This window comes from Sciurus carolinensis, chromosome 6, assembly GCF_902686445.1.
Source record: "Sciurus carolinensis chromosome 6, mSciCar1.2, whole genome shotgun sequence".
NCBI classification, from domain to species: Eukaryota; Metazoa; Chordata; class Mammalia; order Rodentia; family Sciuridae; genus Sciurus; species Sciurus carolinensis.
Genome location: NC_062218.1, coordinates 117285136 through 117303457, shown reverse-complemented (window position 1 = coordinate 117303457; position 18322 = coordinate 117285136). Strand labels below are relative to the sequence as shown.

The window sequence follows — 18322 nt, the reverse complement described above, 5'->3', positions numbered from 1 at the left end:
CCTAGATGCCCTTCAGTTGATGAATGGATAAAGAAACTGTGGCATATTTATACAATGGAATATTACTCCGCAATGAAGAATGATAAAATTATGGCATTTGTAGGCAAATGGACAAAATTGGAGAATATCATGCTAAGTGAGATAAGCCAATCTCAAAAAACTAAAGGAGGAATGATCTCGCTGATAAGCGGATGAGGACATATAATGGGGGGTGGGAGGGGTTAGCATTAGGTTTAGGGTTAGGTTTATGGTTAGGGATAAGGAGAGCAGTAAGAATGAAGGAAAGAAGGACTGTATAGAGGGAAAAGAGGGGTGGGAGGGGTGGGGGGGATGGGAAAAAAAATAAACATCATTGCCCTATGTAAACGTAAAAAAAATTAAAAAAAATTAAAAATAAAAATAAAAAAATAAAAATAAAATAAAATTCAAACTACAAATGATTTAGAGTTTAATGTATTATATTTATGACCCAAACTCTTTTCCTGTACTCAGGGTGACAGTGGATTTAAGCATTCTGTCCCAGTTATAAGGATTATTGCTCAAGAAATGTTAATGTTCTAGTATAACCCAACTTTTCCTACTTATCTGATGGTAGGTTTTTTTGTTTTATGTGTATCTAATTAATTTATAAATTTAAGAGGGATTCATAACAGTAGATATTTATTTGGTGTATCCATAAATGAATTCAGAGGAGGTTCATATTCTGCAGTATTTTTATAATCATCCTTCTTAATATATGCTTTCTGTTGGGCAATGCTGAGATATAATTCCAGTGTCACACACATTCTGCACATAATCGAAACCAGTGTTCTGTGCCTCTAGTTCTAATATCTACCTTTAGGCTGGATTGTATCCTTCATTCACATTAAATAATTTTCTTGATATGATTTAATTTATATAGACCATTTTATTTCACTTAATAAAAAACAATGTTTATATACAAAAAAATGTATTTTCCAATCTTTTTGTTTTTTGACAGTGCCACATGTCTTGATATTATACTTTTGTAGCTCTTTATTGATTTTTGAATATTATGGAGGATGAGGACTTATTCTCCAACCACTCCATGACAATATTTTCATATATAAATTGTATGTACATTTGTCTAGACAAATAAACATATATTTTTCCTTCATTTTGTTCACTTACATTCTCTAATCATTTGAAATCTTGATTAGAATCAATCTGGATTATTCACTTATTATGAACCAATCATTTTCCTTCCCTAAAAATCATGTCATTATGTTTGTGTCTAGATAACCTAATATTGGAGGTATTGTGATGCCTCCAGCATTGCTCTTTCTGCTCAGAATTGCTTTGGCAATTCTGTGTCTCTTTCATTCCATATGAATTTCACAACTGTTTTTTCTAGATCTCTGGAGAATGCCATTGATATTTTGATGAGATTTCATTGAATTGTAGATCACATTTGTTAATATGTCTGTTTTAACAATATTTATTTCACCTATCCAAGAACATGGAAGGTCTTTCTATCTCCTAGTATCTTCCCTATTTTATTTTTTACTTTTCTGTAACTTCATTATGGAAATCTTTCACCTCTGGTTTGATTTATTCCTATATTTCTATTATTTTTAAGATTATAGTGAATAAAATTATTTTCCTGATTTGTTTTCAGCATAATAATTATTGGTATATATAAAATCAATTGATTTTTGTATGCTGATTTTGTATCCTGCTATTTCACTGAATTCATCAGCTCCAGAAGTCTTTGAAAAGAACTTCAAGAATCTTCTGAATGTTAGGATTATATCATCTGCATTTGACCTCTTCCTTTTCTATTGTGTCTCTTTCATTTCCTTCTCTTACCTAACTTCTCTAAAAGTACAAGAATTATGTTGAATAGGAGTGGTGAGAGTGGGTATCCTTGACTTATTCCGATTTTTAGGGGGAATTCTTTCACTTTTCCCTCACTCAGTATTATTGACTTTGCTTTTGGATATATATCCTACATGATATTGAGGGAAATTCCTTCTATTTTAGATTCTTCTAGGTTTTTATCACAAATGGGTGCTAAACATTTTTAGAGGACTCAAACAATTTTATACAAATAACCCAATAAATTAATGTGAAAATTAACTAAAAAACATTTCTCAAAAGAAGAAACACAAGGCTGCACCTCCCCAACCCCTCACCACTGCCCCTGCCACACCGACTGCTGGCATCCATACCTCAGGGTTACTGATTTATTCTTGAGAACCTTCTACTCTCATCTGTCCTAATGGATGCACTTTAGGATGTCCAACTCACAGAGATCAAGACACTTCTAAATGATAAGAATGGTACATGGAATTTCAAGGACTTTGACTGTCAGGAACATGATATAGAAACAACTCATGGTATGGTCCACATCACTATAAGAGGTTTACCAAAAGGAAAAATGGATCGGTCATCCTGACATATCATGACTTGGGATAAACGATAAATGCTGTTTCAACATGTTCTTTAACTTTGAAGATAGGCAAGAGATCACCCAGCACTTTGTTGTCTCTCATGTGGACTCCAGGCCAGCAGGAAGGGGTACCCTCTTTCCCAACAGGGTACTAGTATCCCACAGTGGATGAACTGGCTGAAATGCTGCTTCCTGTTCTTACCCACTTAAGTCGGAAAAGCATCATTGGGATTGGACTTACATCCTCAACAGGTTTGCACTCCATCATCCAGAGTTAGTGGAAGGCCTTGTGCTCATTAACATTGACCTATGTACTAGAGACTGGATTAACTAGGCAGCTTCCAAACTCTCAGGCTTGACAACCACTACTGTGTGCATTATTTCAGCTCATCACTTTGGGCAGGAAAAGTTGCAGGCCAACCTAGACTTGATTCAAACATACAGACTACATATAGCCCAAGATATCAACCAAGAAAACCTACAGTTAGTTCTTCCTGTGTTCCTAGAGATTGAAAGACCCATACTGGGTCAAAATGGTAACAGATAAGAAACATTAAAGTGCTCTACACTATTGATGATAGGAGACAATTCACCTGCTATTGAGGCTGTGGTTGAATGTAATTCTCTTCTCAAACCTATAAATGCATGCTAAACATGGCAGACTGTGGGGGACTGCCCCAAGTAATTTAGACCAGGAAGCTCACCAAGGTCTTCAAATACTTTTTGCAGGGAATAGACTACATGACCTGGCTCGGCAGATTCCAGACCCACTGAACCTCAAGTAGCATTGACTCTGAAGAAAGTCCCTTCAGCCGGTCTGTCACCAGCAATCAATCAGATGGAACTCAAGAATCCTGTGTGTTCCTTGATGCCCTAGATAGTCACCAGACCATGGAGGTGTCCTGCTAAGCAGACACTCCTCCCTGGACCATGCAAGTCTACCCTTCTTCAGACAACATTCCATAATATTTCATCCCATAAACTGGCTTCCTTTATCTTTAACTCATGCATGGTCACTGAACTCTCCTAGTAGCCTGGATTTATCATTCTCTCTATCCACCTATCCTTTTTTCATATCTTCCAAGAACCATATCCATACCATTACTGTAACATTCCAGCAACTTTAGCTGATCTGATCTCCACATCTTCTCTTGCCAGCTTTGTCTATGTTCCACTAATGATGTATCTAAGATTCTTTGATCCCAACTCCATGTGTGTGCAAGCACATGTGTCTGTTTGTGCGTGCAAAGTGCAAAGTGATTTTGGACATGCTTCCTTGTGTCACTTCTGCCAAAACATAAAAAGGGACCTTTTCTTTTTCATTTCCTTCCTTCCTTTCTTTCTTTCTTTCTTTCTTTCTTTCTTTCTTTCTTTCTTTCTTTCTTTCTTTCCTTCCTTCCTTCCTTCCTTCCTTCTTTTGTATGCATTCCCAATGATATTTTAAGACAAATGTGCAGAACGGATATCTAAGTGAGATAAGCCACTAGATTCTCTTCTGGTTCCAAATTGGTCAATAAGAGTTGCAGAATGATTTCTGAAGATAGCAGCTCTGAGGAATGTGGAAAAGCATAATTACTCTTTGGACCAGTGATTGATTGTGACCAACAGCAGAAGTGTTGCCTGTCACATGGAGAGGTAGGCAGAGTGGCTAGCCACTGCATTTGTCCAAGTGGATTCACATATGCATCCTATAAAGAAAAGGGAGGGTTATATCCTTCTGGGAGCCCATGAACTATGAGGTTCTGGAAAAATAGGGAGTTTACTCCAAAGGAGTGACTTAATTACTAAACTCTTACCACAAAAAGGTGGGGAAAAAATGCCAGGCCTCTGCTCAGCAGAGCAAAACTGCTGTCTCTGAACATCTGTTACCACTTATCAGATGTCTACACATCTATAAGAAGTACCTACCAAGTCTATTGTGGAGAATAGTTCTCCATTCCTCAGTCCCAAAAAAAAGGAGAGATATGGCCTAAAAATCATGTCAAAGGTGAGAACACAAATGGGGGAAGAGCAACAGCCATTAACACAATTTCAGGTTGAGTAATTGTAACCTTGATTTCGGCAAACTCATGGAAGCCAAACTAAACAGATACACAACCCACTTCTGAGAAAGATTCTGAATCTTATGAACTCCCTTTTGTAGACAGGAAGGGACCAGTCTTAAGGGCAGCATATCCAGGTAAGACTGTAGCCTTCAGTCTGCTATCAGCAATGAGGTCACCACAGGGAGGAGGGTAAGGTAACTGTGGAGATCCATGCCACAAGCAGGGGCCCAGCTCTCAGAAGCATGAGATGCAAGCTCAGGGTTACACAGTTCCAAATCTTGAGAAGAGAGTTTTCAGACACTTTGTTTGTTTTCTACTAAGATAAGGAAGGCATTACTCTGCTAGAGTACAACTTTTTACAAATTATTAAAGTTTTCTGTTTCATTGTTACCCGAAGAAAAAAAGATAAGAACAGCCAACAAACATATAGAACAATTTTCAACATCTTTAGCAATCAGGAAAATGAAAATCAAAACTATATTGAGATTTTTATCTCACTGCAGTTAGAATAGCAGTCATCAAGAATACAAATAAGAATAAATGCTGATAAGGATGTGAGGAGAAAAGAAACCATACAAACTGTTGATGAAATTGTAAATTAGTACAAACTCTTCAGAAATATGAGTACAGAGTAGGATTTACTCTACAGACTAGATATTGAACCACAATATAATTCAGATATAAAATGCCTTAGTATTTAGCCAAATTAATTAAGGTCAGCATACTTTAGCAATACTTGAGTACCCATGTTTACAGCAGTATAATTCACAATAGTTTAGTTATGGAACCAGCCTAGTTGTCCATTAACAGATGAATTAATAATAAGAATGTGATATATATATATATATATATATAGAGAGAGAGAGAGAGAGAGAGAGAGAGAGAGAGAGAGAGAGAAAGAGCGAAGTTATATTCAGCCATAAAGTAAAACAAAATATGTCATTTGCAAGAGAATGAATGGAAAGAGGGAGTATCGTTTTCAGTGAACTAGGCAGACTCAGAAATTCAAGGATCGCATGTTTTCTGTCATATTTGAAAACTAGAGAGAAAAAAAAAGCAAAAAAGATATCTCATGGAAATACAAGGGACTCCAGCAGGGTAGAGGAAGGGTCTCAAGGTGAGGGAGTAGGGGAGTAAAAAGGAAGTACTGGGGATTGAAATTGACCAAATTATATGCAAGTACAAATAAGTCACAATGAATCCCACTATTATGTAGAACTATTATGCAGTCACAAAAATGAAAAATAAGTCTTATTATTCAATAGTACTACAAAACTTTTGAAACCATCACTCTTTACCTATTCAAATATACCAGGTAATCTGGAAATCTGTCACTTCTATTTTTTTTCCTTTGAGATACTACATCTATAGTTCTCCATTTTGTGAAACAATTCAGAACAGTTATGTGCTGTGTGTTTTGCTCAAATATAATCATACTCCATTCTCTTGCATAGTTACAATGTCTCTTTACCTTCCTTTCAAATTCTACTGACCTTCTTGCAAGTATTCTTAGTATTACGTAAAGGATCCACCATAACATCCGGAATAATATCATCACAAGATGCTTCATTTAATAACATTTTTAAAAATCCTCTTGGCCATACCAGGTAACATTGACAGGTTTCAGGGATTAAAATATGAACATGGGGGGGTGCATCATGGAACCTCTACAACTATCATGAAATATTTTAAACACAGTAACATGTGTAGTCAGGTAATAAATATTAAAATATAATGATTTCACCTATGTGGCAGCATAGTAAGAAGATATACACACTGCAACCAGCTCCATAAAGAAAGCACAAACACTTTGTTAAGGCACAAATATCTGGGCAGAATTAAAAATTAATTAAATACTTTATTTTGAAATAAACTGTAATTTCTATGAGTCTCTACACATAGTGAGCAATCAATGATGACTCAGTGGATGAAATATTGTATATATTTCTTTAATGTCTATTCAATTTAACAGAAATCATGAGATTGTAAAACAGTCATATACATCCTGGTCATATACCCCATAAATAAGAGAACCTATCTTAAGTTTAAAATATTTGTTGTTATTGTTGTTTACAATAGAAGCCAATATAAATAAGATTCTATTAATAAAACAGTTTGAAAACTGAAGAAGCACAGAAACCAAGTAAATACATTTATATTTAAAATGTTACATTAATCTTGGATATTGGGTGTTATCACACCACATTCTATTGCCAAAGAAATGAAAATATGTAAAGTAGATAGCTTTAAGAATAAAATTACTTTAGTAGGTTTTTTATTGGTTCTTTTTAGTTATACATGACAGTAGAATCCATTTTGACATAATTATAAAAGCATGGAATATATCTTGTTCTAATTCAGACCCTAGTACCTCTCCTTTCCCTTCCCTCTTCCCACTCCCTTCTCCCTTCCCTCCTTTGAACTTTCTGCCATTTACCCATAGTTATTTTTAAATTAATTTCTGTGGACAACAAGATGGTGAGATTCACTGTGGTATATTCATATATGTACATAGGAAAGTTATATGAAATTCATTTCACTGTCTTTCCTTTTCCCAGCCCCTCCCTTCCCTTCATTCCCTTTTGTCTACTTCACTGAACTTCTCTTCTCCTCCCATCTCCTTATTTTGGGTTAGCTTCCACATATCAGAGAAAACATTTGACCTTTGGTATTTTGGGACTGGCTTACTTCACTTAGCATGATAGTCTCCAGCACTTACCAGCAAATTTCATAAGGTCTTTCTTAAAGACTGAGTTATTTCTTCATCCATTCATGTGTTGAAGGACTCTAGAGGTTGGATCCATAGCTTAACTACTATGAATTGTACTGCTGTAAACATTGATGTGGCTGAGTCAGTGTAGTATACTGATTTTAAATCCTTTGAATATATACGAGGAGTGAGATAACTGGATCAAATGGTGATTCCATTCCTAGTTTTCTGAGGAATCTTACACTGTTTTCCAGAGTGGTTGTACCAATTTGCAGTCCCACCAACAATGTATGAATGTACCCTTTTCCCCACATTCTAACCCTCATTTATTGTTACTTGTATTCTTGATAATTGCCATTCTGACTGGAGTGAGATGAAATCTCAGTGTAGTTTTAATCTGAATTTCTCTGAGTGCTAGAGATGGTGAACATGTTTTCATATATTTGTTAACAGTTTGTGTTTCTTCTTTCAAGAAGTGTCTGTTTCTTTGTCCATTTATTGAATTTTTTTTTTGGTGTTCAGTGTTTTTAGTTCTTTATATATTCTGGATATTAATGCCTTGTCTGAGGTGCAGGTGGCAAAGATTTTCTCCCATTCTGTAGGCTGTATCTTCACATTTAATTGCTTCCTTTGCTGTGAAGAAGCTTTTTAATTTGATGCCATCCCATTTATTGATTTTTATTTTACCTCTTGTGCTTTAGGAGTCTTGTGAGGGAAGGCAATTCCTGAGCTGACATATTGGAGTGTTGGGTCTACATTTGTCAAGTATGAGATAACTGTATTTTTGTGGGTTGGTCTCTGTGTCTTCTATTCCACTGGTCTTCATGCCTTTCTCTTCTTTCTACTTTGAGACCAAGAATACTTATAAAGTGAAATGTTTAAACTAGGTATGGGGATAGAGAGTGAGAAGTGAGATACATATGTGGCTAAGAGATCTGACAGCTCTGTGCACAACAGTAGATGCAAGATAAAGCAGATATATACCAAGATCAAATCACAGTAAGAACACTATGTCTTCTATTTTTCCTTTGGGACATGCTTGCTGCATCTACATAAAACAAAACCTTAAGATTTAAGGAAAATCTAGAAAAGGCGAAGTGTCCACCAGTGCAAGGATTTGAACAGGGCTATATTTCAGAAGAATAAGAACTAAAGAAATGATAGTCTTGTCACATATCAAACGTAAGACCCACTAAGTCTGAACCCGAGGAGTTGAACTCTACTGGTACTTGTGAGAAGGTATCTGGCCATTAGAAAGGTACAGACTGAAGATCCTGCTTTTGCCATCCAGAGGGAAAGGATGAAGTTCCTTACTAATGTCCTCTCATGGGTGAGAAAGAAGTAGAAATTTAAAGGGGTCCTCAAATTCTGATGATTCATAACCACCCCATAAACAAACATGAAGTTTTTCTTCATCTCATTCAACTAGTCTTAGCATGATAGGCTTTCAGGTTTATCTCTGTAAACTCTCATCCCTTCATTACTCCATTTCCTTATATATCCTCACACACGCATAAACTCATACCCTCACTTATTAAACCTTCATATTCTCATTCCACAGAGCAGGCAATCCTCAAATCTGCATTTTTCTAACCTCATTCTTTGAATGACACAATCTTAACCTTCAGAAATAATCCTACTTATAGTAGAATGCTGTATTTCAATCAATAATACATGAAATTATCACAATCATTTAAACCCTTTCATACTCCTGTTTCAAATTCCTTAGTCCCTTTACATAGTCCACATCTAACATCTCACATAATCTCCCTCTTATACATTTGACACACAGTCTTTATTTAACATTTTCATTGCCTTTGCAGATCTTAGAAAATCACTGAGCTCACACTGTCTCATATAAACCAAATAGTCACTATATAAGTGCTTGTGCTTCAACAGCACAGGACTGCAGATTACACATTTCATGGAAGAGAAAATACATATACATATACCAAACTATGCTGCAGTGTCACCCAGACATATCATATTCATACTATCCTTACACACAAGGAAACCTCAGCCCTACACTCACTCATCAATATGCCAAAAATCATAGATATACACAGAGACAAACATATGCCAGAAGACACTCACCAACATGGCATATTTGCTATAAAAAATTTACCCCACACACTAAATTTTACCATCTCTAAGTAAAATTACACACTAGACATAATCCAGCCATACAAAATACAACTGGTAGTATTCTTAGAGTAAAAAATTTCTTAGGGAATTATAAATTTTTAAACAAATGAAAAAATGTGGTTTATTTCATCAAGAATTAGAATTTGTGTATTTTATAAAGCTTGTGAATTCAAAGGTATGGTCCTTCCCATTGGAAATACAGAAGAGGGAATGAGAAAAAGTAGGAATTTTAATAATATATTTTAAATCATTAAGTTGATTTAAAGAACACAAAGCATGCTAGGAAAAAATGTAATCACTCAGAAAGTAGTGTCCCCCTCGCCTCAGTGCTGGGGATCGAACCCAGGGCCTCATGCATGCTAGGCAAGCACTCTACTACCCTTAGAATGTGCTCTTAATTTGGGAATGTTAAAATGATAGGCTCTGATTATAATGAGTACAGATGAAAAATTTAGAACTCCATGTGGCAGGGGACACTGTGTGAGTCTGATATAACCACTGATCAGGTAAAGAGATAGCTATGCCAGTTGAGTATGTGTAGGCACCCCAGAGGGAAGCTCCAAACAATGTCATAAGTGTAGTCTGGAGCCTTGCAGAGACCCCAATGTAGTCTCCTATTCAAGCTTAGAACCCACCACTACTCACAAGTCTCTGATGCTGCAGAGCTCTGGCAAAAAGAGTCATAACAGCAGATGTTTGGAAGACATTGAAATGAGCAAGAAGTGGAAGTCACTGGATTCTTTCCTGTAAATTCTAACTCTTTGAAGAATATGCAGAACTTTTATATGATAATTAGTAGGTGAAAAGCCAAAGAAATTTACCTGCACACCTATACCAAATTTATTCTCCATATTAGCAAAAATAGTCATAACAAATTATATGGGTACCTTCCCATGTGTCAGGAAACATTTTGAGTCTCTGATACACTGAAAAAAAAAAAAAAACACAAGCTATTTCTGGGTCATGGAGCCTCACCAAGATATATAATGTGAACAAATATACTTATATGCCTAGATTTTGAAAAGGAGTTAGAATATAATCATCATGTAGACACATACCATATGTGTTATACTCTACATGGTATTTTTGAAAAATTGCTTAAGACAAAAATAATATCACATCTTTGATTATCCCTCTTATTTTCTAGAAACTCAGATTAATTCACTCCACAGTGTGTACCTACTAATCTGTCCCAAGGTCACAGACATACAGCAGAAGACTCAGACTTAGAGAACATCTTCTGTGCCTTCTGTGCAGAAAATCTCATTCACAGAGATATGGGATAGAGGAGAGGTGGAGCTGAATAATCAATAGCACCTTGTAGAGTTTCTAGAGGACTCTCAAAGAATTCTTATCTTTATTAGCTAGAAATCATCTATCCATACTTACAGCTACATAATCTGTTCCTCTTTCTCTCTCTCTCCAAATCTACATATATGTATCTACATATAGAGACACATTCACACATAGATGTATCATGTGCATATATGTGCGCATATGATACATCTATGTGTGCATATATACACATATGTGTATATATATACACACACACATACATGTATATGCATATATATGAAGCCTTCCAAAAAGAAGTAAAGGATACAAATAATTGTCTTTCCTGAAAAGATCTATGCAAAGTTAAACCTCTCTCATGTGTCTACTAAAGAGCTCCCAACTGATGGTGAAATCAGCAGCATGGACAACATAGCCCAAGAAGAAAGGGAGCAGGAATGAGAGGTTAGCAGAGCTTCAGCCTCTGGAGGGGAGTTACAGGTACAAAATACCTGAATGACTTGTGGTGATGCAATCTGGCTTCAGGTGCAAGGGTTGCTACCAAGTCTTCTGTAGCTTGGAGATCCTTCAGGATCATGTGGAGCATGGGGTCAAAGAGGACTTTAGTTGCCGTGTTTCCATTTTGTCTCTGTCTTCCTGAGAAGCAAAAGGGAAGAGGAAAGGAATTAAGGAGAGGTTGTAGAAAAGGAAAATCAGGGTAATGACATCTGAATTCAATAAGGAAATCTATTTAGACATAAGGACATCCTCATGTGAATAAACAGACTGCTTTTGGTTCCTTTAAAAGAGAAAGTAAGTCAGGCTGTACTCCACTAAAATAACATAAATTTATCTAAGCTGACATTGTACCCGTGTTTGTTCACAAAAACCTACCACCCTCACCACTACAACCACAACCACCATAACATCACCATACCACCAGTAGGAGTAAAGAACTCTTTTAGTAAAAATCTGCAGAAGAAAAGAGTAGACTATACTAAGCAAAAGGGTAAAAGTGTTCTCAGGCAAACTAAAGAGCAAAGAAAACCAGTGTATCATCTTCACCGGTGGAGCTGAGAAAAGGAGATTCATTTGAAGTGGAAACTTCTGTAGTCTGACCTTCAGAATAGAAGAGGTCTCCAGGGATAGTTTCATACCCCTAAACATTTGGAGTTGTGAGAAAAGGTAGGACCCATAACAGGAAACTTTTCCAGAAATACTTCCTAAGGTGAAGAAAGACCCTCTCAAGCATATATACAATAAGTACATACTTTACTGAGAACAAAGTAAGGTTAAGGTGTCCTAAACATGACTTCCATGGGGACAGAAGCAAAGATCTGTCTAGTAGTTCAGCAAAAGAGAACAGGCTGGGCCCACCATCTCTAGATAACCAAGGCTCATGAGAGTCAGAGCCTTTCTAGGTTTGTTCATTGGTCTGGCTTCCTTCCGAGAGGCACAGGACAAGGAAGATACAGTCTTTGTCCCTAAGGAAGTTTGATGGGCAGCCCTATCATGGTTGTGATTGAGGTTCCTGCTCTCTTTTTGCTGATTTTCATGCCTGGGGGGAGATTGTATAGGAGTTTCAAACACTCAAAGGATTGCAATAAGTAGAATTGTGATTTTTATCCCCCTGCCCCCTGGAAGTTTTCCACCGTGTGTAGTAGAAACCAGGAATAAAGGCTGTTACTTCAAAAGTGTCAAGCATCAATGGGAAAAGTGAGTATTAGAGATTGCCATCTGCCATCGACTCTTTCTGACAACTTTTTATATGGTTTGCTTCCCAGGGGTCCTTCATACCCTTTTATGAAACTTTGTAATTCTCACAGATTATTCTTTCTTTTTGTTCCAGCATCGAGTGTCTCATCCTATGACCAGAAGAAATGAAGTAAACATGGAAAAAGCTGCAAAGACTTTGCAAAGTCTTGTTCACCTTACAGTAAGTGAGAATACTCCTTTTTTAGTTAGTGGACATATGAAAAATTTGTCTTCAATATTTTAAAAGTCAGAGAGAGAATGCAAAGTGGAAATTCTCCAGAATTTTGTAATCTGGCATGAAATTTGGAAATTGGCCAAGGAAAGCTGCCTTCCTCACTGAATGGATTCCCTTCTGTGTTTAGCTTTTCTCACAGCAGCATAGGATTACTGGCCTGAAGATCTCAAATGATCACATCCTGCACCCTACAGTCTGAGTAGAGGACAGCAAAAAGTACGTGTTCCATGGCAGCAAGAGAAGGCTGATCTGAAGATAAATGTATCAGATCTTCTTCAGCAAGATGCTGGAGCCTAAAATAAATGAAATATAAAACCTTGACAGAATTCAAACTCAAAGTGAGAAATGAAACTAGATTATCCTTCAAAATCCTCTTTCATCAGTCCTTCCTATAAATCCCTGCCAACCTCATCAATCTTCTATTCTACTGCTCACAGATCTAGGTATGAAAAGTTAGCTTCCAATAGAACTAACACCTCTCTACCTATAATCTACAAGGCAATCATAGAGCTATTTTAGTGACTCCTGAAACCCTGAGGGGGCCTAACATCAGCAGAACGTCTTTCCACAGGGTGATATTTCTCTAGTGTTTCTGGGGTTCCTTATGATTATCATGGATATTTTCTTAAGAACTGGGTACCACTTTATTACTAGGGCAATTGGAAAGATCTGTTATATATATGTATATACATATACTTATATATGCACATATATGTATATATATATAATATTCAAATGATATTCTCCATAATTGTAGATATTTTTCTTTCTAAAATTACTGAAGTTGAAACTGAATAATAGCATTTGGAATGCCAATATGTACATACCTATATGTACATATTATTTATCTTGAAATATATGTATATATTTATCTTGAAATATATTCAGTTATTTAGTATTCTATCGTTCTCCACAGATATATTTGAGGAAGTGCATATGTTTCTGTGTGTTCACAAGCTCAAAGGGGCCAAGAAAAGAATTGTAGTTGCTTTGTTTTCATCTGCCTTGTACTTCTTTCACTGATAAGAGTCTTTATTTTCCCACCCCATCAGTGGGCAAGAAATTCAGATAACCAAGTGAGATTCATACTTCACTACCTGACTTTTAGGATTGAACTAGTGGTAAACATATATGTGTGTTGGACAATCTTTACTTATAACTTGGAAATTTATAATGGAAGTGATAAAGAGAGCGACAGTGGGGAGTTGTTTCATCCACAATTCTAAGGTCTATGGGCCACTGAAGCTGGTCTTGCTTTCATTTCTGTCTTTTGAAATACCTGATTGCTGTAACTCTTAATTTGATTCACTGAACATCTCTACTAAAATTTCAATAAAGTTTTCCTTTGCCACAATTAGTCTATCAGTTACTCCTTTTTGTCACCTAATTTACCTTGATTTTAATAACCATAAATTCACAAAATTTGCCATAACAATCCAGAAAACTTCCATGTATCCATTATTTTGCTACCTCCAATAAAATTATAGTGCATTATCAAACAAGGGGTTGATGAGAACAATAAAATAAACTAAAATATAGCTTTTCCTAGTTTTCATTATTTTTACATGCTTTGTATATATGTGTATGTCATTGTGTATAATCCAGGATATAATGTCTCTAGGATAAATGAGTTTTATTATTTGTTTATATAGTAGAATATATTTAACTTCTTAAAAACATTGAGGTTACACTAAAGAAAGAAATTAAAGAAAACCTTAGAAGATGGAAAGATCTCCCATGTTCTTGGATAGGAAGAATTAATATTGTCAAAATGGCTATACTACCAAAAGTGCTATACAGATTCAATGCAATTCCAATTAAAATCCCAATGATGTACCTTACAGAAATAGAGCAAGAAATTATGAAATTCATCTGGAAGAATAAAAAACCCAGAATAGCTAAAGCAATCCTTGGCAGAAAGAGTGAAGCAGGGGGTATCGCAATACCAGATCTTCAACTCTACTACAAAGCAATAGTAACAAAAACGGCATGGTATTGGTACCAAAATAGAAAGGTGGATCAATGGTACAGAATAGAGGACATGGACACAAACCCAAATAAATACAATTTTCTCATACTAAACAAAGGGGCCAAAAATATGCAATGGAGAAAAGATAGCCTCTTCAACAAATGGTGCTGGGAGAATTGGAAATCCATATGCAACAGAATGAAACTAAACCCATATCTCTCACCATGCACAAAACTAAACTCAAAATGGATTAAGGATCTCGGAATCAGACCAGAGACCTTGCATCTTATAGAAGAAAAAGTAGGTCCAGAGCTTCAACATGTCGGCTTAGGACCAGACTTCCTCAACAGGACTCCCATAGCACAAGAAATAAAAGCAAGAATTAATAACTGGGATAGATTCAAACTAAAAAGCTTTCTCTCCGCAAAGGAAACTATCAGCAATGCGAAGAAAGAGCCTACAGAGCAGGAGAAAATCTTTGCCAATCATACTTCAGATAGAGCGCTAATCTCCAGAATCTATAAAGAACTCAAAAAACTCTACACCAAGAATGTAAATAATCCAATTGACAAATGGGCTAAGGAAATGAATAGACACTTCACAGAAGAAGATATACAAGCAATCAACAAATATATGGAAAAATGTTCAACATCTCTAGTAATAAGAGAAATGCAAATCAAAACCACCCTAAGATTCCATCTCACCCCAATTAGAATGGCGATTATCAAGAATACAAGCAACAACAGGTGTTGGCAAGGATGTGGGGAGAAAGGTACACTCTTACATTGCTGGTGGGGTTGCAAATTAGTGCAGCCACTCTGGAAAGCAGTATGGAGACTCCTTAGAAAACTTGGAATGGAACCACCATTTGACCCAGCTATCCCACTCCTTGGCCTATGCCCAAAGGACTTAAAATCAGCATATTACAGAGATACAGCCACATCAATGTTCATAGCTGCTCAGTTCACAATAGCCAGATTGTGGAACCAACCTAGATGTCCTTCAATTGATGAATGGATAAAGAAACTGTGGTATATATATACAATGGAATATTACTTAGCCATAAAGAATGATAAAATTATGGCATTTGCAGGCAAATGGATGAAACTGGAGAATATCATGCTAAGTGAGATAAGCCAATCTCAAAAACCAATGGACGAATGATATCGCTAATAAGTGGATGATGACACATAATGGGGGGTGGGAGGGGTTAGTGTTAGGGTTAGAGTTAGGGTTAGGGAGGGGGGCAAGAATGGAGGAAGGAAGGACTGTGTAGAGGGAAAAGAGGGGTGGGAGGGGTGGGGGGAAGGGGAAAAAAATAACAGAATGAATCAAACAACATTACCCTATGTAAATTTATGATTACACAAATGGTATGCCTTTACGCCATGTACAAACAGAGAAACAACATGTATCCCATTTGTTTACAATAATAAAAAAAAAATTTTTAAAAAAAACATTGAGGTTGATTCCTGTAATGACCTTATCATTATTCATTCCATTGTGAGAAATCATTTTATTGTCATTTCACTAAAATTTGAAGGAACACATATTTATTTACATTTTTAGCCATTTTCATGGGCATGCAGTAGTAGCTCATGATTTTAATTTTCATTTTACTAATCTTTTCATGTGCTTATTCATCATTTGAGTATCATCTTTTATGAAGTATGTATTTTCCATCTTTTGTACATCTTAAAATTATATTATTTTCTGATTGTTTATAAGTCCTTTATGTGTTCTGGGTATAAAACATTTATTAGAAATGTGATGTGTAAATATTTTCTCTCAAATGGTTAATCACCTCTTCATCATATTAACAAGGTCTTGGGCCAGGAAAATGTTGGTTGATTTCTCTTATAGATGGTGTATTTTAGTGTCATATCTAAGAAATCATTACCTAATTTTAGGTCTAAAGATTTCATCACATGTCACTCTTAACAGTTATATGTCTTTATATTTTCATTTATCTCTGTCATACATTTTAATTTTTGCACAAGTTGTTTATAAGTTTATTTATAGCCACGTAGGCTCAATTGTTTCCCAGCACCATTAATTTCTTCATTGAATTTCTTTTGTAAACTCAGTAAAAAATCAACTGGGTACATTTGTATACTTCTATTTCTGGGTTCCCTATTTTCTCTACAGACCTATGTATTCACTCCTCTCTGATTCCATGCTGTACTGACTATTGTACATATTTAGTAAGTCTAAAATGTGGGTAGTGTGATTTCTCCAACTGTATGTTTCATTTCCAATATTGCTTTATCTATGCTAATTCCTTAATATTTTCAGAAAATTTGTATTTTTTTACTTTTTAAAGCTTTTATTAGTACAGTACATTATACGCAATAGTTGGATTCATTTTGACAATCATGAAATTTATTTTTGTGCCATTTCATTCCCCAGCACTTCTTTTCCTTACCTCCTCCTTCTCAATTTCCTTTCCTTTCCTCTGTTGGTTTTTCTTCTATTTATTTATTTTTTAAATTGGTTCTTCACACACACACATAAAGATACAATTCTCTGTGGCATATTCATGTATGTACACAGCACAATTAAGTCATTCTCACTCTGTAGTTCCTCCCTTTTTCCATTCCTTCTCCCTCCCCCTCTATTTCCTTCCTGTATTTCACAGATCTCTCTTCTGTATTTGTGGGATCTACCCATGTGCTGCTGTTTGCCCCCTTATTTTGCTCTGGCTTCTGCATAAGAAATAAAAGACTTGACCCTTGACTTTCTGAGTCTGGTTTATTTCACTTAGTGTGATGTTCTCCAGTTCATTTACGAGAAAATGCTATAATTTCATTCTTCTTTATGACTGATTAGACTCTATTGTGTGTATACATACCACATTTTCTTTATTCACTCATCTGTTGATGAGTACCTAGACTGGATCCATAACTTGGCTACTGTGAATTGTGTTGCTATGAATGCTAATGTGCCTGTATAACTATAGTATGCTGATTTTTATTTCTTTTGGATAAACATTAAAAAGTAGGACAACTGGGTTATATGGTAGTTCCATTATGTCTTTTGAGGAATCTCCATACAGCTTTCCAAAGTATTTGTACTAATTTGCAGTCCCACCAACAATGTATGAGTGTATTTTCCCCACATCCTTGCCTGCATTCATTATTATTATTTGTATTCTTAATGACTAACCTTCTAACTGGGGTGAAAAAAATTTCCATGTACTTTTGATTTGCATTTACCTGATTGTTAGGGATCTTGAACACATTTTCACATGTTTGTTCACCATTGTTTCCCTTATTTTGAGAAATGTCTGTTTAGTTCTTTTTCCCATTCATTGCTTGAGTTGTTTTTTTGGTGTTAAGTTTTTGAGTTCTTTATAATCTGGATATTACTTCCTTGTCAATAGGGTAACAAGTGGAAATTGTCCTCCATTCTATAGGCTCTCTCTTCATCCTTCTATTTTCTTTGCTATGCAGAAGGTTTTTAGTTTGATTCTGATCTTTTTAATGATTATTGGTTCTATTTCTTAATCTTTAGGGGTGTCATTAAGGAATCGGTGCCTGTGCCAATATGTTAAATCTCTGTTTTCTTCTAGCAGCTGCAAATATTTCAGTTTCATCCTAGATCTTTGATCAACTTTTTGACTTTCATGCAGAGAAAAGATAGGATTCATGTTTTATTTCTTTGCATATGGATATCGGGTTTTCACAGCACCATTTGTTTAAAAAGGGATATTTTTGCCAACACATGTTTTTGGCAGTTTTATGAAGTACCATGTAACAGTATTTATGTGAATTTGTCTGTT

The 18322-nt window shown here is 35.7% G+C and overlaps 1 pseudogene; it reads left to right on the top strand.

The window, feature by feature from the left end:
* The first annotated feature begins 2239 nt into the window (after positions 1-2239).
* Positions 2240-3319, top strand: LOC124987561 (protein NDRG3-like; annotated as a pseudogene).
* Positions 3320-18322: the final 15003 nt, after the last annotated feature.